The sequence below is a fragment of the Strix aluco genome, chromosome 5, assembly GCF_031877795.1.
Source record: "Strix aluco isolate bStrAlu1 chromosome 5, bStrAlu1.hap1, whole genome shotgun sequence".
In the NCBI taxonomy this organism is placed as follows: domain Eukaryota; kingdom Metazoa; phylum Chordata; class Aves; order Strigiformes; family Strigidae; genus Strix; species Strix aluco.
In genome coordinates this window covers 20,083,316-20,109,965 of record NC_133935.1, presented here as the reverse complement: position 1 = coordinate 20,109,965, position 26,650 = coordinate 20,083,316, and the positions used below count along the sequence as shown (strand labels likewise).

General features: G+C 40.1%; 1 protein-coding gene across 6 annotated transcripts in view; it reads left to right on the top strand.

Moving 5' to 3' along the window:
- EPS8 (EGFR pathway substrate 8, signaling adaptor) overlaps positions 1–26,650 on the top strand; it is a 141,465-nt gene that overhangs the window by 58,663 nt on the left and 56,152 nt on the right. The window contains exon 3 of one of the 6 annotated variants that reach the window (XM_074826291.1): positions 20,136–20,375. The exons of the other annotated variants lie outside the window; for them this stretch is intronic. The gene's annotated coding sequence lies outside the window, so the exon portion shown is untranslated. The remainder of the gene's footprint in view (positions 1–20,135; positions 20,376–26,650) is intronic. 6 annotated transcript variants of the gene reach the window in all.

Here is a 26,650-nt window from a genome sequence, read left to right as displayed (position 1 = left end):
ATAAAGTTTGTGCAGACCGAAGCATGCTCTGACACTGTCTCTATATCCTGTTACCTGTTATTGAGTGATGCAGCAAGAACTGTCCAGATGTGTAATTGAAAATTAATGAAGAATTAACTTTATATAGAAGACAGTACTATTCACTTTGCTGCACAATAGCATTGATACCGTGTTTCAAACAAGCATGAAAGTAGTACTTATCTCACTAGTCAGCAGCAATCACTCCTGACTGCACACCGGAGGCAGATCTGCTGAGTGCAAATGGGCTAATTTTGTGTTGTTATTTATCAGACCAGAATGGCTGCTTTTACTCTCAAAGCATTTATTTTATTTATTTTGGAGATTAGTACTCTTGCAGAAGAAAAGTATAAACCCATTTGAGGAGAAACAGTACTCAGAAAAAGTGCTTCAAACGTGCTTTTAGAAGTTACTTCATTTATTTTCTCCATTACTTAAATATTTATCACATAGATTCAAAGAAACTTTCTAAGTCATCTGTATGCCACCCTAGAGCTGTTGATAAAATACCTGTCAGCCTGCATAGAAGTGAAGCAAGCTAGAGTGTAGCACAAGACCGGCACAGGGTTTTCAGATACTTCATTTATTCCTAGCTTTGCTATTTATCGTTTGTACATGCAAATTTTATTGACTTTATTTTTATCATTTTGTCTGTGGCCAGAACTACAAGAATGCTGGTACTGTTTGCAAGGACATAAGAAGATGCAGCTTAGCTGTAAATGAGCAATGAGTTATGAGGGAAAGAGGGAATACAGGGAATTAACTGTATTAGAGTAATATTTTGTCTGGGTACTATAAGAGGTTTGGGATTTGATGTTAATTGTCGAAAAGAATAATTGTTACTGGTTTCTAAATATATCATTTTTTTAACATGAGGATAGGTGTGGGGGCAGAGAGAGAGAGTGAAATAAGTTCAAGAGTAATTAGGTGAGCTGAGCTGGGCATGGATTGGTGCAGAGATTCCTGGGAGGCTGCTGCAGCCATGCTGGGTACTGGGATTGCAGTCTCTAGGGCAACTGTTCCTTTATGTTATTTAACATATACTCTGTGGCTCCTGGCCCAGCTTCTTATCTTGATTTTGAGACATACCCTGGGTCTAGACGGCACATGTGACATGCAGTAAATTTTTGCTTAAGTTAATTTATTTCTTTTAAGGGTAGAGCAATCAATATAAAGGTAAAGATGCCTGTCTGTTAAAAAAAAAAAGAAAAAGCTTAGACCTGACTATCCAAAAGTTTGGAAGTCACTACTGTAGGATACTGAGAAGCTGTCTGAACTCACTTCTGAACTATCGTTTTTGTTTATTCATGGAGGACAGGAGACCATAAGGGGCTGGGAAAGGGCAAAAATACAAATAAACCAAACCTGAAAACTGACCTGCAAAACGAGTGAAGTGACTTGTGTCAGTTTGCAATGTACGAGGCAAAGTGAGAGATTTGTGAGGTTAGAAATGAGATGCCCCACCCCCCCTTCGTTTTGTCTGTTGGTTGGGTTTTTTGCTGCTTTTTTTCATTTGTTTTTCTTTTAGCAGTTTGTTTTTGAGATTGTTCATGCTATTGCTCCCTTGACTTGCAGGAAGGGATTGTTGCGGGGTGCTCAAATACTTGTTCTTGGAACTCTTGCCTCTTTTTTTAAGTTGCAAGACTTAAATGTTTTTAATGAAGTTGGCTTTGTCTCCAAAATGCAAATTTACTTCTTAAAATCAAGTGGTGGAAATCAAATAGTTTTAAAGACTATTTTCTCATCTACACTGACCTTCTCCCACCAGCAAGGTCATTCAGCTGTACTGCAGAGAGGAAGTGTGGAAGGAAGAATGTTTTCAGTTTGCCAGGAACTGCTACAACCACTGGGGACTCTGAGCAGTGGGTTGTTTTAAGCACTGTGATTTGTTAAAGTACCTGGAATTTGCTCAGAACATTCTTGTTGTTGCTGGTGGAGAAGCGTTATTCAATTTTCTGGTATGGTCCAAGTGTGAACAACAAAATTTGTTCCTATCTTTTGGACACACCTTCTAACGCAGACTGCTTTCAACACTATCCTGAGTGACCATTTTCAAGCTTGTTAGTTTAAGAGGGTTTGTCTCTGCATGTGGGAATCATGGCAAACTGTAGTGTAGGATGATTGAACCATTAAATAATGTACAGCCTGTTGCACTTGGCATAGCTCCTTATTGTAGCTTCAATGTATATGCCAAGTCCAAAGAGGCAAAGCATGTCAAGGCATATTGAGGTGCTACAGTTCTTATATATGTGTGTGTATATGTATATGAATGATGTTAATCCCAAATGATATCAATTTACAGCCTGACAAATTGTCTGTGCTAGATAGTAAATGTTCATTCTCTGCTCTACACTAGAGGACAGAACTTGTAATTCAATCACTCTCCTCCCCGTGGCCCCAGAGTGAGGCCTCAGTTAAGGGAAATATATAAACAGCTGCAGCAAGGCTGTTGCAAATACAGATGTCTTCATGGAGTGGAATCTCTGGGGCACCAGGGATCATGCAAGCCGTACTAAATGGGTTTGCAGGAACCTTTCCACATGTTAACCAGCTGAGCTGTGCTGCTGTCCTCCAGAGAAATGCTCTGTTGACTTTCACACATAGTCCTCCCCCACCACGCTGTCCACCTTCCTCCTCTGAGTTCCTGCAGCAGTCTGTCCTTGCTATGCTGCCTTCTCCTCCAGCCTAGTTATCCCGACACCACGTTTCCTAATATGCTGTTGAACTGTATTTGAATCACAGGTCGGTAGCTGTGGTCTTGTCAAGACCATTACTTCTGTTCTTGATCCCATTCAGATGTAACAGGCTGTAAGCATGGGACCTAAATGGGAGAGTTTATTTTACTGGTGGTCGGGAGCTATTTGGCAGTCACGTGCTGAATTTCTGGTGGCTTGAGGAGTCATTGTGTTTATTGTACACAAGATACAGATCATATCTTTGTCTAACTTCAAAGTTAGCCTAGTTTTTATCAGCAGGTTGGGACTAGATGACCTCCAGAGATCACTCCCAACCTGATTTATTCTGCAATTTATAGCATGACTTTAGCATAGTACAGTTAAGGAGTAAATGCTACAAGCAAAAGTACTGGTGAGTATGGCACAGAATTGGGATACAATCGGTGATTCACAGGCTGAAAGATAGAGGGGAGCTTAGAGTGTATCTCTCTCTTGCAACTCAATATATTTGCATATTTTTTTGTATTCAAAGGGTCTTGATAAGCCACTAACTAATTGATAGCTCAGAAATAAAGGTCTGTGTATATATTTATGAATTTTGTTTAAAATTCTTATTGTTAGTTCTCCTTAAAAGAGAGCTAGCCTCAAAATGTTTACTACTGAGGCTGCACAGATTATATGTGTGTCAGGGGAATCGGTATATAAAAAGAGCATTAACTTGTAGCTTTTTGTCACCTCTGATAGGGCATTAACACACTTCTATTCCTTTATGCCCATTTAAAAGCAACTCAGCAACAACACTTACTCACCAGAATAAAACTTTCTACAATAATATATTGTCTTAGTGATACATTTGTGTATATTCATTTTGCAGTTGACTTGTTATGTTATTGAATCATTGAACTTTCATTCCTTGTATAACCAAGTGTTTGTTTTGCTATTTCTATCATCACAAAATATAAACACCATTGCTTGGCTATAATGATCTGTGCACTCCTAATATGTTTCTTCTACAAATGGTGATTTGTGGTTCAGTGTACATTAACTACTAGTGTATAACATAACATTTTTTTCCTTGAAGAAGAATCATATACTTTTGGAACTTGAACAATAAATACAAATCAGAAATGGTACAAATACCTGCTTAGAAGTCAAATCAATATAGGCTTATTGCATGTTTTATACCTTGTGATATTTGATCTTAGTTACCTAAAACTGTCTTTATTTACAGAAGGCAGGTACTGAAAATTATGCTCTTTTGGCTTGTATGATTAATACCACTGTTACAAAGTTGCACCCTCCCCTCTGTCACCTGGATTTTTTTCTGGATCCTCTTTGCAAGTTATCTAAGCCACAATCACTGTGGGGAGCTTGTGCGAGTGCTGGCCCAAGTGATGTGGGCTGTTCATGTAAGACATGCCATGGAAAGTCCAGATATTGCCCTGAACTATGCCTTAATTTGTACTATGTTCATCATTGTTCTTAGGACAATCCTCTTTCCTTTCTTTTTTCTTTTCTTTTTTTTTTTTTTTTCTTCATGCTGATCACAGCAAAGTGGGGGGAAATAATCCTGTCTGCAGTGGGAGATACCTTTAGGGCCATGATGGTTGCTGCAATAAAGATACAAATACAGAGGTAGCTGGGATGACCTCTAGTCCAAGCCATAGAAGTATAACCATCAGTTTCAGATTCCCTCGTCACTCTGGGTTTGTGGTACATAGCCTTTGGCACTACTGGGCACACCCTCTGGCTGCAGCCAAGAACCCTGCCATTCCTGGGGATTGTTCTGTTTTTTTTACAAGCTGACACCAGCCAATTCTGCTGTGCCTGCTCTCAGGTGTATTGTTTTTGAAACCTTTGTATTTACTTGGCTCACGGGGTGTGTGCTTTTCCTGTTTCTCCCCAGTGTGCGCCTGCACAGAGGAGGGAGCCCATGCCTGGTGCTTGTGCTGCTCCTGCCTCTGTAGCTGACCCGTGTCTCCCCGGCACTTATGCCAGCAAAAGGCATCCGTGCTGGTGCTTCAGGAGAGGATCCTGCAGTGGAGGACAGCTGCATAGGTGGGGTTGACTACATGGGTTCACAGCCAGAGTCATCCGTGTGATGATGCGATCCAGGCAGGGTTGGCAGGCTTCCCGATGCCAGTGTGCGGCGTGTTCTGTGGGCGCAGGGGTTAAGCAGAGGGGCTCCAACTTCCCCAGCACAGGCTGGAGCGTCAGGTCCTGCTGCTCCAGAGAGCTTTCGTGGTTTGCTTGCAAAACTGCTGGCACATTCTGAATAACTTCTCTCATTTGAAGATTCAGTAAAGAGACTGACAACTTATGTCAGTTCTTGTTTTGGAACGTGTCTCCCCTTTTGAAGCAGATACATTTATGCTCTGTCATTTTTCTCGCTCATAAAAGTCTGTCCCATGATGTTATTTAAGGGTGGATATTTCCTCCTACTCACCTTATAGCTCTTACTGAGTGCAGATGATTGCACTACAAAAATAGAAACCAGTGATTTATATTCATTCTTGGTAATAAATGACCTTGGGACCTAGTCTCTCACGAACTTAACTGTAAATAATTAAGCTTTACCTTTGTGGAACCCTCATGCAAACCAGACTGTTTCTGTATTCTTATAACAGTTAACATCTAACTAATTCCCTTCCTGGAGATTGTGGTTATGTGAGGTGGTCAAAACAAACAAGTAAAAATTAAACGCTATGCACACACCTTTTTGTATGTACACAATACAGTAAGTGCTGTGCACAGTCAAACAAAACAAAAGCTGATATAACTGCAGAACAGCCATGCATTAGTTCTAACTTGGCCTAGCAGTTTAAAATAGGAGAAGACTGAAGCTCATTGATTCTCTGTTTTATTCTGAAATCTATCAAAACTAAAGTTTGGGCATATTGAGTGTTGTTCTTGACCAACCTGATATTGGCAATTGAGAGATTTTTTTTCCTTCATATCCAAAGAAAAGGGGGTGTGGAGGAAACATGGGAGGGTACAATTTTTCAAGAATAGCTGATGAAGTGGAGAATTGTAAAGTTTAAATATCCTTTCGAAGTTGTGTGTTTGGGTCTTTTTAAGTTTGGGGGATTCAAAGAATGCCAATTGTCTATCCTGGTTTAGGTTTTCAGTTGGGCAAGGCTAATTATATTTTGGGCGTTCTGAGAAGACTGATCCGTGAACAGCAATGCTCAATTTACACAGTGTGTGTTTTTAATCCTGGGAGCATATTGTGATGAAATAAATTATTTCCTGAGGCATTTAAAGTGAGTGTTAAAGATGACAAAAATGTCCAACTGACTGCACTACCACGCACACAAATATTACTCATGCCATGTTTTTAATTCTGAGAATCATCTTGGTGCATGCAAGTGCCTTGATTCTTATGAAATTGGAATATTTTTCAAAATTGGTATTAAGAGGAGACTAATGGAAGCTGGGCAATTGACTGCTCTATGGTTCCTTCACTCCCTTCTCCTAAAAGTCTCTGGAAGGGAAAAAAAAGAAAGGAAAACTGTAGCTTTCATTTGGAGAGAGACTGGTTTGCATCTCATGATGCTCTGTTTCTTTTAGAGTTTTCTTTCACTTCTATTTCATACTATCAGCCTATCTCATAGTTGACTTGTGATGACTATCTGTGCTGAATAACTATTTCAGTGTCCAGGCAGTCTTGTACTCAGTACACTGTTGTGCTTTTATCCCTTGCATCCTGATTCTTAATAGTTTTTAAATGTCATCTCCGTCTTCTAACAGGGTTCTGTTATTCTTGCAAACCCCATAGACTTCTTTTTTCTGCTTTTGTAATTTGATTGTAAGTATTGAACTGTTGAGCCAAATATTTCTTATATTAGCAGTTGCCTTTCAAGTATCTGTTTTCTGTGTGCAACAAGACGGGGATTAAAGTTTAACAGGAGTTAAAAAAAATGAATGAAAAATAAAGTGGAATCAAGGTTTTCCCCCTGGCCCTATTTGTAGGCTTGGGAGAGAGCAACAAAGCTGACTCGGCTTGAGCTCTGTGGGATGGGGACAGTAGGCAAAATATATTGCGGAGATACAGTTCTCTTTAGATAATTCAAAAAAAATCATTATGCTGCTTATAATTTCCGTTGTTACTTTTGTGGCTTGAAATGTATCCAAGATTCCTCAAGTTTTGTGCAATCCTCTCTCTTCCACAAATATGGAGATGTGGATGCTTCCTCCCCCCCTCTGCAGCACTCCACTCCTGGGAAGAGGGGGTGTCCAAATGCCATTTCTGAGTAATGGACCATCTCATGTTCAGGCCAACAGCGTGAGTCAGAAATGAGAGATTTCTTCCGTTCCTTGCCTCCGCTTGGACAGTTTTGGACGTCAACTCTGGAAAAGCATTTGTGGTCAGTTTGGCATTAGTTTTTATATTGCATGTGGCTAGTTTTCTGCATCATGTGTATTATCCTCTTGGATAATATCCCCTTGGAGTGCACTAAAACCTGAGAAGGAGAGGAACATTAGATAACAGCTTATTATCAGGGAATTGCAAGTTACATGACATCACATTTTACATATTTCCATTTCAAGAGCAAGCCTGAGAGAGTATCATCTCCTCCCTCATTAGAGCTGCCTTACTGTCTTCTGTACTAAGGACAATTTACAGTGGTTCAAGACTTGTTTGTTAACCATTCAAAGCAAGTGTCATCTTCTGTAGTTCAGTGTGTTACACTTCATTACCAGGAATGAAGATGCTGTGCAACGTATGCCCAAAATTTTGAAGGAGAGCCATCGCTGCTGCTGATTTTGTGTTACCAGAGCACTTTGTCCTTCTCATCACATGCCAGAGCCATCTGCGTAAGGCCTGCGCTGCCACTTCTGCTCATGATTAAAAGGAAGGTGGATGTTTAGCATCTCTTGAGCTTCCAGATCACCTGAGCAAGAGAGTAGGGCCACGCTGTTGATGGTGCAGGTGTAAAGGGAGCTGGTTGCAAAGCCTGGAAAACTGGTGCTTCAGCTTCTAGCTGATGTGAAACCGTTCAGTGCTGGGGAGGGGAAAGCCCTGTGCATGGTGAGAAGTAGCCATCTGCTAAGCAATACTAAAACTTGGCAGGAGTGAACTATGCAGAAGCCTGTGGTGCTCATCAATTGATCTGGGCAGCAGGAAAAGATGTCAGGGCATCTGTTGGGATTTCCCTGTTTGTAGAATAATAGAACCCCTCCCACCCCCCAAATCTGCAATTTTCTAATATGTTGCTTGCAGAAGCATACAAATATTCTGGAGACTTTTTCTAAACTGAGCTATACATGCTTTTCGCTGGGAAAAGAGGTAATGAGGAAGATGGGGACAACAGGGCTTAATCTTTCAGAAGCCATAAGGGGTTTTGAGACTATTGGCCCCAAGTGCCCTTATTTGAGCCTAGAAGAGTGTGAGCATTTTCCCTATCCCTGGATGAGTTCTCAGTATTTTCTCCAAATGAGTGTGGTTTTTAGCAAGTCTCAAGGCTGCCAGCTGAAACCCAGTGTGCCTTTTCTTTAGCCAGGTGTAAGAATCCAAACTGAGGGCCTAACATACAAGAGAAACTCCTGGGTGAAAGGAGCACTGTGCAAGCGTGGCAGGGGTGCATGGGCAGGAGGGGAAGGGCAGCACAGTTGTGCTCTCAGTACTACGCTTCTGCTGGCAGAAGGACTCTCTTGTCTCATCTGCTTTTTTTTTCCTTTGGGTGTAAGATTTTCAAGAGGTGCTGCTGCAACAGTACAGCTGGAAAGCTTGTGCCCAGGAGAGTGCTCTTGTAGCAGAAAGAGGGCTGAATCCAGTGGCCTTCTCACTTTCTAATTTCTGTAATCCTTGACCTCCCCAATCTGATTAGAGCAGCAATCTCATTACATTTTTCTAACTTCATTTAGAGAAAATGGGTGTGTATATCTCCTGTTAATATCACCTGAGAGGCTTGCACTGGCTGAGATTTACGTATGCTTGGAAGAACTGAGTCACAAAGCTGAATAATGGCAAAGGAAGCAAATTTTTTTTGATAGGTATTTTGCCTAAATGTCACCTTCAGTGCTCTGGAGTTGAGCCATGCTGTATTCCCTTTGCCAAAGGGCATGAAGGTAGTTGGGTTTGACAGCTTGGCTAGGTATTAATTGTGCCAATGCCTTTGGCTAGGAGTATTGACCTTGTTATGCATGGGCGGTGAATGATTTGGTGACCTCTCAGTTCCCGCCATGCAACGCAACATCCCAATTAATGGCTTTGCTCCCACTGGCCCTCCTGTGCAGTTGAGGGAAACAGCTACCATATCCCTGGAGTGGGTGAGGTGGGTGGCCCGCAGGTCATTTCTGGAGGAGGTGACTCAGTAGGATGCGGAGCCAGGCCCATGCCAGGGTGGCTGCCAAGGGAGGTCAGGGGAAAAGCAGCATAGTGCTGAGTGGTGGGGCAGCTCTACCCTGGGAGAGGTTTTCACAGACCATCACCAGGTGTTACTTGGGTATTTACAAAAACATCTTTGTAGGGCTGAACAGTGCTGAGTGCAATACAGGGCAGGTTGCTGCTGAAATACCGGCTTGAGGTGTGACTGAGAGTCTGCCTTCGCCCAACTCCTTGCTGTCCTGAGCAGCTGAAGCCCTGGGGCCATTTTTCTCTGGGGTGGCACATGCACCAGCAAGGCTCACCTTACTGGAGCAGTAGGCAGCATCTCTCTTGACTTGCTTGTAGAAACTGGGAACAAAACATGGCATTTCAGACCAGGCCAGAGGAGATTCAGTAACACCAGGCACTGTTGCTGTGTTGCCACCTGGCAGACAGTGTCCAGCTGCAGACCACAGCAGCAGGAGATGTGGTGTGTCTGATGCAAAATCCCCACTGGTCTGCCCTGCTGACTGCACTCTGGAGGTTTCCTATCATGTTGTGGCCTCTTTTTTGCAATAAAACTGGGTTACCATATTGGTGAAGTAATGTAAGGATAGCTGGTGTTGGGGTAAAGACAAGCCTGGAGAGAACAAATTTAAAAATCCATTTAGGTCTGTTTCATTGAGTGTAAGAACGTGGCTGAGGAACATGAGAGGAGGCCCCTGTTCAGCAGGCTTTTTGCAAAGTACCAATTCGGGGTAGGGAGTCTCTTAAGAGCTACCTCCTTGGTTTGTGGTGGAAATTTTTAGAATGTGACCCAAATGTGGGTAGCCTGGGGACTATCTAAGCTGTTTCTGGATGAAAAAAGATGGGGCATCTGACAGGCCTTCCTGCTGTCCCAGTAAACTGCCTTATCCCTGTGCTAAATCTTATTCAGGCCGTAACCTCAACCCCTGCAAGATGCAGCTTGATCTTGTGCACTGGATTTCAAACCCTGTCTCCCAGAAGGAACTTGAGATTTTTATGTCACGTTTTTGCATTCTTGTAAAGGCAAAAAGAAGGCATAGGCAATTAGAGCAGTAATTGCTTCTGCCATTTCACCTAAATCTATCTGTGAATGACTCTGAGTTTTCAGAAAGCTTAATGCAATGGCTGGGAAACATAAATTACCACATCCATTCACAAAAAAACCTACCTCTAATGCTTTTGATACCTCAGTTGGAAAAGACAATATTTACAACTGTCAGTGTTAAATTATCTCAGTGGTAATCCACCTCAGGAGATGAAGGACAGTCACAATGCAGATGGCAAGCAGAGTCCCTGTCTTAAAGTCTTTGGACAACATCAGGAACTATTTTTGAGGCTGCAGTTGGATTATTTTTTCTTGAATTACTTTGTTTCAGAAAGTCTGGTGTAGATGTGCATGACAAAAGGAAAAAATGAAGAAAAGCATAAGGCTGAATTAAACATTATGAGGAAAGAGAAGAGGTTATACAAAGTTGAAGAAGCAAGGGGATATGGTTTAGAAAAACACTGAGATAATGAAAGATAATATATAGATGAAGTAATTGTAATATTATTTCCCCTGAAACTTGCCTTGTGCACTCCTGTGGGAAAATAGAAGTTGACATCTGCTTACTTTGGATTGCTTAGCTGGAAAAACATACAAGACGATACGCATGAGATGACACCTTTGTAGGCCTATTGCAGTGCTGATATGAGTACTAAGTTATAAAAGAGAGAGCCAACTATCAGCCAACTATCTTTATCAAACAAGACTGAGGAACGGGATATTTTTATAAGCCCATTTTAACATTGATTGGATGCATGTTGTTGTTACCTTTTTTTTTTTTTTTTTCTTCTAAAATTAAGAACCTAATGTATTTCTTGGGTATGCTGTGGATAGAAACAGTATCAAGTGAATTTAAGTTGTAACAAGGATTTAGATTATTCATTGAGAAAACTTTTTCACAGTAAGCTAATGAACCCCTGGGTTTCCCCAGGCTTGGTTTTCAGCTTATCTGAGTAGTGGCCCAAGGAAGAGGTTGGGAAGGGCTACCTTTTGAGAAGTACCTTGGCACAGTTCCTCCTGCTTTAAGAATGGGAGATGACTTCTTTCCTTTTCAGCCTCATTTTCTGTGATTGTTTGGGAAAATGTTTAGAAAGACATTGGGGTTTTGGGGAAGCATATATGCATGGTAAATCCCACTATGATATGAATAACTTCCTAAGAATTGTCTCCAGGTTCTCTTATACCCTGGCTCTGCCACAGACCTGCCCTAGGTTAAAGCAGCAAGCATCTTGATTAGAGTCCTGCATGAAAGCACAGGTACCTGAGTAACTACATCAGTATGGTAACACCTGTGAAAGGTCAGGCTGGAATTAGGACCTCTAAATGCAAAAAGGTGCTGGGGACATCAGCCCATCTGAAGTGCATGTATACCAATGCACACAGCATGGGTAACAAACAGGAGGAGCTTGAAACCATGATGAAACAGGAAAATTATGATGTCGTGGCTATTACAGAAACATGGTGGGATGTCTCCCATGACTGGAGTGCACCAGTTGATGGCTACAAGCTCTTTAGGAGGGACAGGCAAGGAAGGAGAGGTGGTGGGGTGGCGCTGTATGTTAGGGACTGTTATGATTGCTTTGAGTACAAGTGTAGTGAAGACAGGGTGGAGTGTCTTTGTGTTAGAATCAGGGGGAAGGCCAACAGGGCAGATGTCATAGTGGGAGTCTATTATAGGCCACCCACCCAGGACGGAGAGGTGGATGAAATATTCTATAGGCACTTAGGAGAAATCTCATAATCGTTTGCCCTTGTTCTTGTGGGAGACTTCAACTTCCCAGACATCTGCTGGAAATACAACACAGCAGAGCGGGGCCGGTCCTGGAGATTCCTGGAATGTGTGGAAGGTAACTTCATGACACAGCTGGTGAGTGAACTGACTACAGAAGGTGCCCTGCTGGATCTCCTCTTTGTGAACAGAGAAGGACTGGTGGATGATGTGGTGGTTGTAGGCTGACTAGGGCACAGAGATCATGAAATAATAGAGTTCTCTATTCTTAGAGAAGCCAGGAGAGGGCACAGCAGAACTGACATCCTGGACTTCCAAAGGGCTGACTTTGTCTTGTTTAGGCAACTGCTTGAAAGGATACCTTGGGAGATGATCCTGAAGGGTATAGGGATCCAGGAAGGCTGGACACTCTTTAAGAAGGAAGTCTTAATGGCACAGGAGCAGGCTGTCCCCAGGTGCTGTAAGAGAAGCTGGCAGCAGAGAAGACCACCCTGCCTAAACAGGGAGCTTTGGCTGGAACTCAGGGAGAAAAGGAAAGTTTACAGCCTTTGGAAGAAGGGGCTAGCGACTCACAGTGATTACAAAGATGCTGTGAGGCTATGCAGGGCGGAAATCAGGAGGTCTAAAGCCCAGCTAGAAATTAATCTGGCTTCAGCAGTCAAGGATAACAAGAAATGTTTCTATAAGTACATCAACAGCAAAAGAAAGACCAGGGAGAGCCTCCATCCCCTGCTTAGACACAGGAAGAAACATGGCAATGAGTGACGAGGAAAAGTCTGAGGTGCTTAATGCCTTCTTTGCCTCAGTCTTTAATAACAAGACTAGCTGTATTGAGGGAATCCAGCCTCCTCAGCCAGAAGACAGAGACTGGGAGAACAACCCCCCCACAATCCAGGAGGAGACAGTCAGTGACCTACTGCATCACATAGACACACACAAGTCTATGGGACCTGATGGGATACACCCAAGGGTGCTGAAGGAGCTGGCTGGGGTGCTCACCAAGCTGCTTTCCATCATTTACCAGCAGTCCTGGCTGACCGGGGAGGTCCTGACAGATTGGAAATTGGCCAGTGTGACGCCCATCTATAGGAAGGGTCAGAAGGATGATCCGGGAAATTCCAGGCCTGTCAGCTTGACTTTGGTGCCCGGGAAGCTGATGGAGCAGCTCATCCTGAGTACCATCACACAACACATGTGGGACAACCAGATGATCAGGCCCAGTCAGCACGGGTTTATGAAAGGCAGGTCCTGCTTGACAAACCTGATCTTCTATGACAGGGCGACCTGCTTATTGGATGAGTTAAATCTGGTTGGCAACCGGTCATGAGTGGTGTCCCCCAGGGCTCGGTTTTGGGGCCAGTCCTGTTTAACATCTTTATTGATGATCTAGACGAGGGGATCGAGTGCACCCTCAGTAAGTTTGCAGACAACACCAAGTTGGGTGGGAGTGTTGATCGGCTCGAGGGTAGGGAGGCTCTGCAGAGAGATCTGGACAGGCTGGAGAGATGGGCTAAGGCCAACTGTAGGAGTTTCAATAAGGCCAAATGCCGGGTGCTGCACTTGGGCCACAACAACCCCCAGCAGTGCTACAGGCTTGGGGAGGAGTGGCTGGAGAGCTGCCAGTCAGAGAGGGACCTGGGGGTGTTGATTGACAGCCGGCTGAACATGAGCCAGCAGTGTGCCCAGGTGGCCGAGAAGGACAATGGTATCCTGGCTTGTATCAGAAATAGCGTGGCCAGCAGGGAGAGGGAAGTGATCTTGCCCCTGTACTCGGCACTGGTGAGGCCACACCTCAACTACTGGGTTCAGTTTTGGGCCCCTCACTACAAAAAGGACATTGAATGACTCGAGCGTGTCCAGAGAAGGGCAACGAAGCTGGTGAAGGGTCTGGAGCACATGTCGTACGAGGAGCGGCTGAGGGAACTGGGGTTGTTTAGTCTGGAGAGGAGGAGGCTGAGGGGAGACCTCATCGCCCTCTACAGCTACCTGAAAGGAGGTGGCACAGAGCTGGGGATGAGTCTCTTTAACCAAGTAACAAGTGATAGGACAAGAGGTAATGGCCTCAAGGTTTGCCAGGGAAGGTTTAAACTAGACATTAGGAAGTATTTCTTTCCAGAATGGGTTGTTAGGCATTGGAATGGGCTGCCCAGGGCAGTGGTGGAGTCCCCATCCCTGGAGGTGTTTAAGAGTCGAGTTGACATAGCGCTGAGGGATATGGTGTAGTTGAGAAGGGTTAGTGTTAGGTTGATTGTTGGACTAGATGATCTTCAGGGTCTTTTCCAACCTAGATGATTCTGTGATTCTGTTTCTTAATTCTTTATACTTCTAAAACATGAATATACTTTAGTCTTTCCTGTGAGTTTTAATTAGAGTGGAGTTCAAAAGGGTACATGCTTAACATTTTAAACGTACTCTAAAGATATCTGAAAGCTTTTTTTCATAAAAGAGCTACTTTAAAAGTTTTGCTTTTATTCTTTAGTCTTATTTTCCTCTTCTAGTTGCATCTTACAGTAATATAAAGATATATAATGAAAACAAATAGTAAGTACTGGGAATGATGAATAAAAAAAGGATAAGCAGAGAAAAAAAGAGTTCTGCTTTCCATAGGATTGCTAGGAGTGCTGGCTTTAATCCAATGTGCTTTTATTGGCATACATGAACAAGTTATCCAGGGCACAGCTATTTTTCTTACTGTAGTAAAAACAGCGACTCTGAATGGAGGCTTTGTGTAGGACAAATATTTTTCCTTTGAAAGTGAGTACGAGTTTAAAGTTTATCCAGTGTACCTTCGAAATAGGAAGAAATATCCTTCTCAATGTCATCAAATAGAAAATGTGTAACAGTATAAGCAACTTGAATCTCTATAAACAAAATTTAATCATTGGTGAGAAGCTAGTGAAGCTTTATAATAAACAGGGCTTCTTAGTTGCCTCCTATGTGGAAGAAAGCCCTATTTATATACACCTTCATCCTTCAAAAATTTTCTGTGAATGTCTTCGCTTTAGCATCTTTTGCAGGGCTCTATGTGTTTTCTAGCCACGTGGGTGTAATCAGGAGGATAAGGGCCTTATGGATAAGATAACATTCATTGCTTTAAGGACCGTCTCCAGCCTTCTTATTCCAACTGAAGGTATAACTCATTTTGTGGTAGTATCGTTGGTATTGAAAGTCAAGCAGCCTGTGAAGTCTGACAGTTCTGTTCAGTATCATGTATTAGAAGTACCAAAGAGATACAGAGTAGTCCAATATGCTTTTCGGGGAGTGGGGGGAACAAAGAAAGATGATAAAGAAAACTCCAACCAACCTATAGTATCCCCAATGACTATCATTTGTGCAAGATCCCCATAAAGTAGTGACTCATCTGGGACGGTAAAGATATTATTTAATTCTGTCTTAGCTTTGTAGGATGGTAACCATATCTTTTGAAAAAATATTTTAATTTCTTACATCATGTTAAGATTACTAGATTTAGGTCTAGAACAATTCTTGAAGTGCATGGGAATGAATGATTTTCCCAACTGAGTGCACTCAGATTTCTGCAACCTCATCTGTCACCCCTCCAAGCAGAAAAAGATCAAAAAGTGATACTGCATATGGCTTTTTTAGCTCCTTCCCTTTCTCCCTTCCACCTTCCCACCCACGCTTATTTCACACACGCTTATTTCTAATAAAAGAACTGAGTGGAGAACAGTAAATCCATATTCTGGAAGATATTTAAAAATTATCTTCCTTCAAAATCTGTGGGAGCTTTCTGAAAAATAGAGCTCCTCTGAGGTTTCCTGAGATCAGGGTATGTTGGACTCCTCTCCCAGACTGAGGTTTCCATTGGGAACCTATCTGACATCAGTTTAAAAAAAAATTGACATTGGAAGTACCTCAGTAAAATGTTTTCAATTCAATGAATGAGCAAATGGCAATAAAATACCTGGTTACAGTATTTCAGAATCCCTTTTTAGTGACAGCATGTTAAATTTGACATGGTAACCAGCAATGACAAATTTCTGGACAAAATTTTCATGTGATATGTGAAAATTCAAACTCCACAATTAGAGGAAATTGGAGCCAAAACCATTTTGCACTGATTATAATTTTTCTTTTATAAAGGTATTTAATTTTGTCATCTTTAATCACTGGATGTTTGCTGGAAACCTAGTAAGTCATTATAAGGGCATTGACATTTAAAAAAGTATATACTTTTACTTCTAGAAGTCAAGCCTGTAACTTGCTAAGCCTGGGCATTTACATCAGAGACTGCTTTTGGAAATGTGAATTTGTTAATTGATTTGGGAAAAATTCAAGTTTCTGCATTTGATCAGGTAATTTAAAACAAAACAAACCTCAAAAATTTGACATTAGTTGAATATATGGTTTCATTATTGTAATGCATGTAGAGGAAGAGCTTGGCCCAGATCAATGGAGGAGAAAATTGTATCTGTACAGAGAAACATAAACAGTTGAAAGTAGAAAATCATAGACATAAACCATAAAAAGTTTAAATTAATTTTCTTCCCACAAATTGTGGAATCTGTTATTGTTCAGTCCGTTTTCTTCCATGAAACAAATGCTGAGTTACAGAAGTGCACTGTTAATACCATGGTGGGGTGTGCATTCATCTGTGACCTCAGTTCCATAAGTTCTTTTACACTTGAATCGCTTTGTGCTGAATAATTGTAGCCCCAGTGTGGGCTGATCAGTTACACTTAGATGTTTAAGATAGTGCCTTTTCTTTACTTGCTGAATTGCAGTATAGTCTCTTTGGGTTTTGTGTGCATTAATGTGAACAAAAACTGAAGATTAAGATTTTTGGTGACCCAAACAAACATCTCCAGCTGATGTTTGGATGCGGGTGAGTTATTGTGGGTCTGAAAGTGCTGAGAACTGCGTAGGCTGTGTTCAAGGTCATGCATCTTACTGCAGAGTCATATGCCTGTTTTTAACCCTAGGTGAGAAGTTGTTCTTGAAATTTATTGTTTCAAATTCATGATTCGGAAGGAAAAACATCAGGGAAATGCTGTGTGGTATAGAGGGACTGGCCGTTTGACTTAACAGTGCTGTACAAGCAAACAAGTCACACGGCTCTTGTCATAGCTCTACATTACTCCAGTCTGCTGTGGGGTGGGGAATGATTTTAGATTACCTGATTGCTGTCAAGCAGGTATTTCAAGTAGAAGGAAAAAAAGAAAAAGTAGTGGTCCCTTGAAAAAAATACTTTTTTCTAGTGCATATTTCCCAGTGACAGCAAAATCATTGTCTTTTTGACAGTATTAAATTGAATATCTCAATTGGTTCACTTAGCACCCATGAGTGATGGTAATAAGGGTTCTTTCTTTCATAGGTAGGAAAACTGAACAGTGTTTGTAAAAGTCAGTGACTGCTGGTGGTAGGTCTTAAAATACTTCATAGTGCAACTTATTCTCCAATTCTCTTTAAAAATTAATTTTGTTTTCTTCTGCTTTTTCTCTCTTCTGCCTTATACTCAGAGTCCCTGTGGTTTTGTTTTTGTTCTTACCTTCCTATATGGACACTGTGTGTCTAGGCCCCTTCTTGCGATGTCTCCTACTGTTAATGAAAATACAAGAGGTAGTGATCAGTTGAGTGACTGGATGGCAACTTAGATACCAACTTTCAGGAGCAGCATTTTCCCTCATAGGTTAAAGACAAAGTAATTTGCTTAGGCCCTGAGTTTGAAAGAAATAGGATTCCTGTAACACAGGGTAAGTTTTAAAGATAAACACAGTTTTCTGTTGTTAGTGTCTATAAACCAGCTTCAGAGTCAAATCTCCGTGCCAAGGTAGGGCACAGAGTTTTAACTTGCACATATTGGCAATGTTGCTGCTATACACTGTGGCTTCGTAACTACATAGTTTTGAGGACAAATTCTGCTTCTTATGTTTTTTATGTGTGCATGACAAGTGAAAACCTGGTCCCTTTCAGGAGACGTGCTGATTAGATTTGGAATTAATTAAAATACTTTCCAGGTATCACGTGCTAATTTAATATTCCATGTATATATGATGTTACAAGTGCATTGAAAAATATTTTGGGAATATTTTAAGTTGTTTCTGAGAAACTCTACTAACTTTTCTAGTGATGGTGGTGTTTGTTTTAAATCATATCTAAAGTAATGAGCTTTTACGTGTCAGCCTTTTGAAGTTTCATTTGCTGCCTTGTTTGCACATTATTTGATTTAGGCCTTTCTTAACAGGGAAGTTTGAAGAGTTAATCAGCATTATTAGAATAGCATATGGTCTTTTAAGCTTTAAAAGAAAATTTTTAGTTTTGCTATTGAGCTCCACTGTGAGCTTACCTTTCAGCTCAGCATTGCAAATCTGCTGTGGTCTGATCAATCACTTTTAAATCTTACATATTTGCTCACCTTCATTAAACATAGCCTTCTCTGTTTTCACTGAACTGTGTGGAAACTGCCTTTTTTTTCTTTGCACCTTATAGAAAATGTAAATCTTACACATACAGTATGAACAGATATACAGTATGAACCTTTCGCATGGTAAGGTTTGAGGCTTTTCAGACTTTTGTGGATTGGCATTTGGAGCACTTTATTGGTGAAGGAGATTAAGATTTCATAAATGATGCTGGGTCCGTACTATCAAAGGATACCATCAGAGTGTGGTCCCCAATAGTTGGAGCTTGGGTGTTGAAGATAATCAGAAAACCAGTGGATGTTGCTCCTACTCAACTTTTTTTGTCTTGTTTAATTCAAGATTGTAACCAACTACTCACCTAGAAATTGGTTCTTCTAAGTAACGAGCTGATGGATTTTAATGGAAATGGGCCTTTGTCCTGATTTATTCTGTGTGCTGCTGTGTAAGAACAAATACGAATAGATAACAGCTGTGTGGGGTTTTTGTGTTTGGCTTTTTTTTTTTTTTTAATAGGCCTAGAGTGAAATTTAAATAGGGAGCAATAAGAAAGCCTTATAATGGGAGTTGTCTATCGCCATGTCTGAGAACATGATAACTGCAGTGTTGGTGTCTGGCTACAAGGTCTGCAGGATAAAAGCTAATACAGCAGCTTCACCAAATTGAAGAAGGTATATGTGTGAAAACAAGAATTAGATCTTGTCTCAGTTCTATTAAACTAAATTAGAGAGGCATTGATGAGTCTTCCTGTCCTTTTTCCTCTTCCTCCTCCATGTTAATTTTAGTGGTCCGATTGAAGTATGTCATTATATAGTTTCAGTTCAGCTTTTGTTATGGACTCTACCATGCCAATCTTAATAATGTCAGTGTGTCATGACTCAGCCATTAAGCTTGCGAGTAGATGTGGATAGATGGTTAAGCTGGTTTCATTTGGTCAACTTGCAGCAGCAAGCAGTATTTTAACTATGTTGAGAGTTCACTCATTTTTTTTGGCCAAACTGAGAGGAAAACTTTATCTACAACACCAGACAACACCTGAAGACATTGTCTTGTTCATTTTTATATACTTAATTATAACTTATATACCACTACAGTAAGTCTCATCATTTCTTAACATTTTCACAAGCACTTCAGTGCAGGAAACTGCTCAGAAATATTTCATCAGCTGTGCTCACAGCCGTTTTTCAGCGTGAAAAGTATGTCCAAATTTCATGACCTTTTTGACGTGTGGTGTCTTCAGGGTGATGGGAAGCATACTCATGGCATCTGTAAAGAAGCACCCTTTGCACACTACTTCTTGCTGAGTTTTCTGCTGGCCCATTTAAAAATGCATGCTAGTATTATAATATCATTTATAAGTTGTTATTTCTGAAGTCATATTGATGGCTTGTTGGTTGTACACTGCAAGCTGACTTTCAAATCAGTGTCTGGAGTGCCCTCTTTTGAAATCTAATGATCTCGTTTGAAGTATGATGTAACAAGAAATAAAAGGAAGTAATGAAATCAGAGAGTGTGAAGAAGAGAAATAAAACTGTGGTATCAGTGCTAGGTCATCTGTATTTGCTAGTCAGTGGTTCCAAGTCAGTTTTTGTTTTGTTTTTGTTCTTTTAAAAAAGTGAACAACAAAACCACCAAAAACCCAAACCAGAACAAATTATTGTACATCTCTCTTCAGGTGGAGATATTGAGTGCACTGTTGCAGCCATGTTGGGATTAGGATTTGAGAGTAAAAATTGTATCCTTTGCTAGCTCACTACTGTACTTGGGGGGGGGGGGGTGGTGGGGGTGGTGGAATAGACACTTTCCAGGCACCTGGGCCCTTCCTTGAGGCTGAAATAAAAGCAGTAGCCTTCAAAATCAAATACAAACTGAGAACCACCGCTCTGATTTTCAGTAAATATTAAACTCAAATAGAATTTTAATTCTTAGCTTTCTCTCTTGTAACTTATAGCTGTTCCTTGAACACTGGAAGGGAGAAGTTAGTGATGGTGCTGGGGCTTGTTCCATGGGAAATGTTCTCCCAGTGTCCTTTGTGCAAGTCCCGCGTGGGTGCACAGGGATTCCTGGGTGCTGCAGATGAGGTGCCAAAGTCAACTCTGGTGCCATGGCTCTCTAAATCCATTGGAAGAGTTTCTTCTTTGATCCACTTCAAATACTTGAAGTAGACTTGCCAGAGACACCAATTTTTATGGTATGTTTTAATTCCCTTTTTCTAGCTCCTTCTACAAATTCCTTTCTGTGCCATAGACACCTTCCTTGTTAGACTGTTCTTCTGTATGTGTGGAGGGGTTTTTGTTTGGGTTTTTCTGGTTGGTTTTTTTTCTTTCTTTTTTTTTTTCTTTCTTTTATACAAGATACTGGTCTCCGAGCTGTGGTGATAGTTTCTGCAAGGTCTGCGTAATTACCCTGATCATGGTAATTAATACTCATCTTGCTTTAGGTGAGGTGGTTAATTCTCTAAGTAAAAATAGCAGTGAGTGGTGGCTTTAGTGCTTGGCATATTTATTAACATTCTTCTGTTGCAATAGGGATTTTAAGTCTTTGAAGCTTTTGTATCTGTAAAGCTGTTTTATTTTCTTTCAATATGGTTAATTATAAATCATGGTCCAGACCTGAGTGAAATGAATGGAAATAGGTTGCCATGCCAGAATAAGAACCTGTTTTCAAATAGGGTTTTTTTTTGGTGTGGCAATAATAAGACCTAAATCTATGAACAGGATCTATCTGAAGTTTATTCATTCAGTTCTTCCTGTTGGTCTTTGTATTTCTCCCCTTTCTCAAAATAAAAGATACCTATCTTAATGGTAATGTTAGAATATTGCCTTAACAGTGAACCACTGGAAAATACCATAGTAGGAAAAAGATTTAAAGGGCATTTTTTACTGTGTTAGTTTTCCCAACAGAATGCTTCTCTTTTAGCTAACAATTCTTGCTCTGGAGACCAGTCTTAATATATCGAGTCTCCTACTCTGATAATTATGTTACCAATTTTTCTTAATAAATTTATCCTATCCCTCCTGCTGAAAGGAATACTGCTAATGAATTTAGCATACTACTACTACTGAAGACTGAGGAAAAATATTGGATTTCAGAAAGTGTCAATGAAAAATCAAAACACATTTGAAACCCAAAAAAGCAGTGTTGATTGAGCTCATCTGCTGCACTGCTCTGTGGAAATGGAGGTGAATACACTTACAAATCCCTTTTCCTGGCCAGAGCTGTATTCGTTTGTCTGTCACAGCCATGAGTTTGTTGAAATGCTCCTACCCCTCTGCACCCTTAGACAGACAAGTAAATAATATTCTGAGTTTGAGTTCAGCATTCTAGAAGGAGTGAAGTTCAGGGGGGAGAGGGGCTGCATCCAGTCCTTTCCTCCCCATCCCCAGGTTTCTTTAGCAGGAACCCCACTTAGCTAATGCTGTATCCAGCAGAAGGGTTGTTTGGGGTGCACTAAAATATAAACACAGGATGCAAGTCAGTGCAGATTTGTATAAACCAAGATGCAGTGTAATTAGCGCTAATGACCATGCTGGAAAACTGCTCTGAATTCAGAGAAGAACTGAAATTAACAGCATTTTCAAAATTATTTTATTGTGGCTATTGTATTAACACATTTGCTTGAAGTCCTGATGCTTGGACACAGGAGTGTATACTGGAGTACCCATTCCTTTCTCAGAAAGCTTTGGCCCCCCCCCATCATTAACAAAGAATGACTTGAAAGAGGCAAAGGGGACAACAGCCAGAGCAATGGTGAATGAAGTCCAAATGTTTTGTCTTGAAACTGCATCACTTGTAGGGTCTGGCTTTTAATTTTTTGTGTGATTTTTGCTGTCGTCTTTTTGATCAGCCTTTGGATGCTCCAATCCCCTTAATAGAAGATGGAAAACATTACAGTACAAAGCTGCTGCCAGCCCAACCGGTAGTAGTTTGTCTCAGAGAAATTCTGTTATCAATGTACCAAGGATGGAAAATCCCCAGTGATCATTTCCGAAGTAATACTTACTTATGCATGCATGTGCATCTTGGTGTTTATCTTGAGGCAAGATGTTGAACAGCCAGCAGAAATCGTGTTTGCTCTTGGTTGTTGTCTGAAGCAAGTCCCAAAGCAGAGGGCAGCAGCAACATTTCGTCTGACTCCATGGGACGTATTTCTATCTGGAGATTCCCATTTGTAAAATCTGTGGCTGGAGTGAAGACACAAGTTGGAGAGTGTTGGGTCAGAAACAACAAGGTAGACACAAGAGGAGAAGACACCACAATACAAGAACATGAGGAATAACTAAAGAAATTACCTTGGCATGGAGAAACAAGGGGGTTAAAAGTAATAACTATGCAGAAATTTAGCATAAGGAAAGAAAGTGTGTGAGGGTGAACACAGTGAGGTTCAAGAAGAAACAAATGAAAAGTAGTAAGTCACGCAGCAAGTTAAATAGTTTTTCTACATTCTGTAGAACAGCAGTACTAAATGCTGTGGAATAGCAATAAGAGGCGTTTTTATTGAATGCGTAGTGAGTTACAGTGTAACATGGATACATGTGATTTTGTTGGTTTTGTTGTTTCGTAATATTTTAAAAAGGAAAAGGGTGGAGAAAGTGTGTCTTTTTCTGACATTGCTACACTGTCAGATCCGCTACAGATAGGTGTTACCATGTAATAGTCCACTTGTTTTTGTTTAGGCTGGAGTTACAGCTTGTGCCTGCTATCTATCTGAGGAAGAATTCCTGGGGGTTTTTGGGGCATGGGATAAAACAATGGCTTGTTACTAATAACATTTACTTAATCAGTAGATAATTATTGTTCCAGCCATTCTTGGCTTTCTTTTTCCTTCCCCTACATCTTCCTCTCCTTAACCCTTCCTCCTCCGTGCGCCGGCATAATTTCTAAAATACTCATGGCATTAAGATGTTCTTCTTTTTTTCTATCTGATATTGTGATCTGTTGCAGAGTGGGAACGATTGATTCAGGATGAGTGGAAAAGAGCATCAGTCTCTGGAGTATCTCATTTTCTTTCACAAGATAGCTCTGCCCTTCTGGAAAAAGGATTTTTTTTTTTAAATAAATCAAGGGATTTTGTTATCTTCAAACTCCTACTAGGAAATTAAATGGCAGGGCATGTAAGCTGCCAGTGTGTCAGCTTGTTGTTGCACACAGATTGTATTGCTTTCATTAGGCTGCCATGCTACAAGGTGGGGAAGGTAAAGAGTATTGTAGCATTTGTGCATTTTCTATAATCAGTATTTATGACTGATGTAATTATGTTGTATACTGGTATAATATTCCCCATGTTTTGGATTAGACAACCTGCAACTGTTGACTACTAAAGAACCAAAGTATATCTGTCTCAGAAATGATTTGTCTGTTATTAAAGGCTGGACCCTTGTCATTTATATTGCTGCTTATTATCAATATATTAGAGTCCCTTCAAAAACAAAGCTGATGGCAGCAGTGAAGTCCTAGCTGGATTTCTTTTTGTTCAGTCTCATACTGTGGGAAGACAATGTAGTATTTATTTGTTTTTCAGGTATTTCCTGTTTATAACTATTTTCTTGCTGTTTTTAATAATATATTAATATATTTAAAGATAAATATCTTAATATTTATCTTATTATTTCTTATTATTTTAGCTACTTTCTTATTATTTTCTTCTTAAATTCTTACTGTTTTCCTGGTTTTACATATTTCTTGTTCAGAGTAGGCATGATGTCTTTTCAAGATTCTCAGAAAGACATGACCATTCTTGGGTATATTCACAAGTAAATTGTTGATACTGCAGGACCTATTAAAGAGGGATAATGCAGTTAATTTTGAAGGATGTTTATCTTAAAGTCTAGGACATCAGCGTATGTTGCTGTGAACTGCTGGGCTGAGGTGAAAGGGAAGATTAAAGAGGAAGTGGAGTTTATTAATAGACTCCTAGATGACAATGGCTTCACAGTGTGCACATGTTGACTTTTGCTATGGGACTGGTTGTAAGAGATGAAAGAGCACCTGAGACAAGAAATACAGCAGAGAAAGCTATATAAGTGAATAATAAACGAAGCACTAGACATTCTGTTATCCTTTTATGTTTATTTCCTTCTCTCTGTCATGCAGTTAATTAAAATTTTAAAGTGTTTTCCTAAATTTTTTTTTTCAGAAACATTTAAGTTGAAAGAGATTAAATTGCCTGATAATTTTGGGGAATTAGGAGTAGCTTTTTGATGCTGTTATAAATATTTGGCCTAATTATAAATAATGACTGTAAAAGGTTTGTTTGTATTTATATTCAGGAGCTTTCTTGAACCAAGGAATAGAAACATTGCACAGCTTCTTGAAATTATCATGTCAAAGTAGTTGTCTTGGCATTTCAAAAACATTTGATTTTTAAATTTTTTTTAACAGTGGAAAATTGCATAAGGAGCAGGAAATATATTTAGCTTTACTCAACTATCAAATAGCAAGTGGTCTGTTTGCATATCACCTAAAACTCACTAAAACTTTTGTGCTTACTTAGCAGAACAAGCTGGGTGGTTCTTGGTTTTCTTTGAAAAACAGACAAAATTTCTGACTTCAGATTTTCATTATCACTTGATTCAAAATATAATTTTAAAGCTTTTTATATTTACTCGAAGTGGTGTTATGCCTTACTGTGGGCAAGTATTTAGTTATGAGACATGTTTTCTTCCCCTAAAGTGAAGATCTGTTGTTCAGCTTCATTGCTACTTTAATACTTACTGTGTTATGTTAACTTCAAAGACTGAAGCTTTAAGTTCTAATATATAACCTTCCTTCTACTTAAAATATCTGTTTCACCACTTTCATAAAAGTGGAGTACAAATAACAAGTATTGTCAGATTAAGATGTCAGAGGAGTAAAATAATTTTGAGGGAGTCTAAACCCAAGTTTTTTTCCAGATCTCACTTTAAAGCAGATAGTTGTGGAATTTGTCATAACTAGGGCTATGAAAAAAAATCACAAATGATAAAAGGGCATGCCAAATAGAATTATTTAAAAAGTGTTATCTTTACAAAAGTGTTTATGGAAAGTAAAGGAAGTGGGAGGATACTGAAAAGCAGTGGACATAATTTGTGTGAGTTTTTTGGATCTGGTCACTCTTAGAAAGCTAATCACAGGATAAACTGTTAAGCAGGGTAGCATAATTGAGCAATGGTTGCAGACAATAAGAATTAATAGCTTATAGGAAGTGTTGAAGAGCTTAACGGCAGTGTGAGCTCTGCACTCTGAGTAGCTCTGGTCCACGCACGCAGTCAGTGAAACGGAAGGAGGAGTGCACAGTGACCTGGCAAATTCTGCTGAGAAAATGAATATTTTTTTTTTCTTTCAAGTCATGGGACAATTTCAGGATGCTTCCCAAGGGTTGTAATTGCTAATGAATTGAGCAGCACTCAGCACAGATAGTAATTTATTGGAGAGAGCTGCTAAGTACTGCACTCCATAAAAAGTGGCTTAGAGCAGCCAAACACACTACCAAGTTGGATACATGATGTATTTGTGGGGATGTGCAGGAGAAATGGAAGTAAAATGTGGGTATGTCAGTAAAGACGTTTTGCAAGGAACAATCAAAGGTTTAAAAGAAATTTTTTTAAAAAGAGATGCTCAGCAAAATTACCAAGTATGTGCTCACTAAAGGCAATACACTTCCACACGATTACATTTGACACATAATCAATACAGCTTGGTTCTAGTTAGCTTTGCTAACTGCATCTCAGGTAGATGGCAGGCATTCCTCAGAAAGGTGTAACAATGACTGTTCTCAGTACAGAAGATCAAAAGCAGCTCACACATCTCTTGAATTGACAGAAGTCTTTAGAGCTGAGAACAGAATTTGATTTTGATTGTGTTTTTCATGAAAGGGGAAAGTAGCAGAACATACGTGGATACAAAATACAGTATGTACTGTAGGTCAATCGGCTGCTGCTTCTTTGTAAAACAGGAAGAGAACAGTTAAAGTGAGGCTGTAAGTTGACTTAGTGATCCAGAAGATAAGCTGATTATAAGGTGGCTCTAGTACAACAAAACAAGTTGTGCTTACTTTGGAGCTTTGGTTAGGTACAAATTTTATTTGACATACTTTTGACTATTTTGCAGAGTTAAAAGAAATCTTATTTCTATTTAATGACTGAGATGTAGAGAAATATTCAAATACTATATTATTCCTGTATGTATTAATGAAAGAATATTTGCCCGTGGTAAATTTGAATAGAGGTTTGTTAATTGTTTACAGGCTTATGAAAGTCACTTTCCAGAGTCAATTTTAACTTCAATAGGCATGTTATTAAAGGGAAAAGGCATTCTTTTAACTGTTTCATCATAGCTTTTTTAGTATCGCTGTTATAGGAGGGGTTTCATTTGGCATGCCAAACTTTTGGGATGTTAAATCGGGCTTTAAAAAAAAAGAAGCTTTTTTTAGTCCCAGAATAGCTAACCAGGTTTTCTTTTGTGCTAACAATTGTGTTTTGTTTTGAT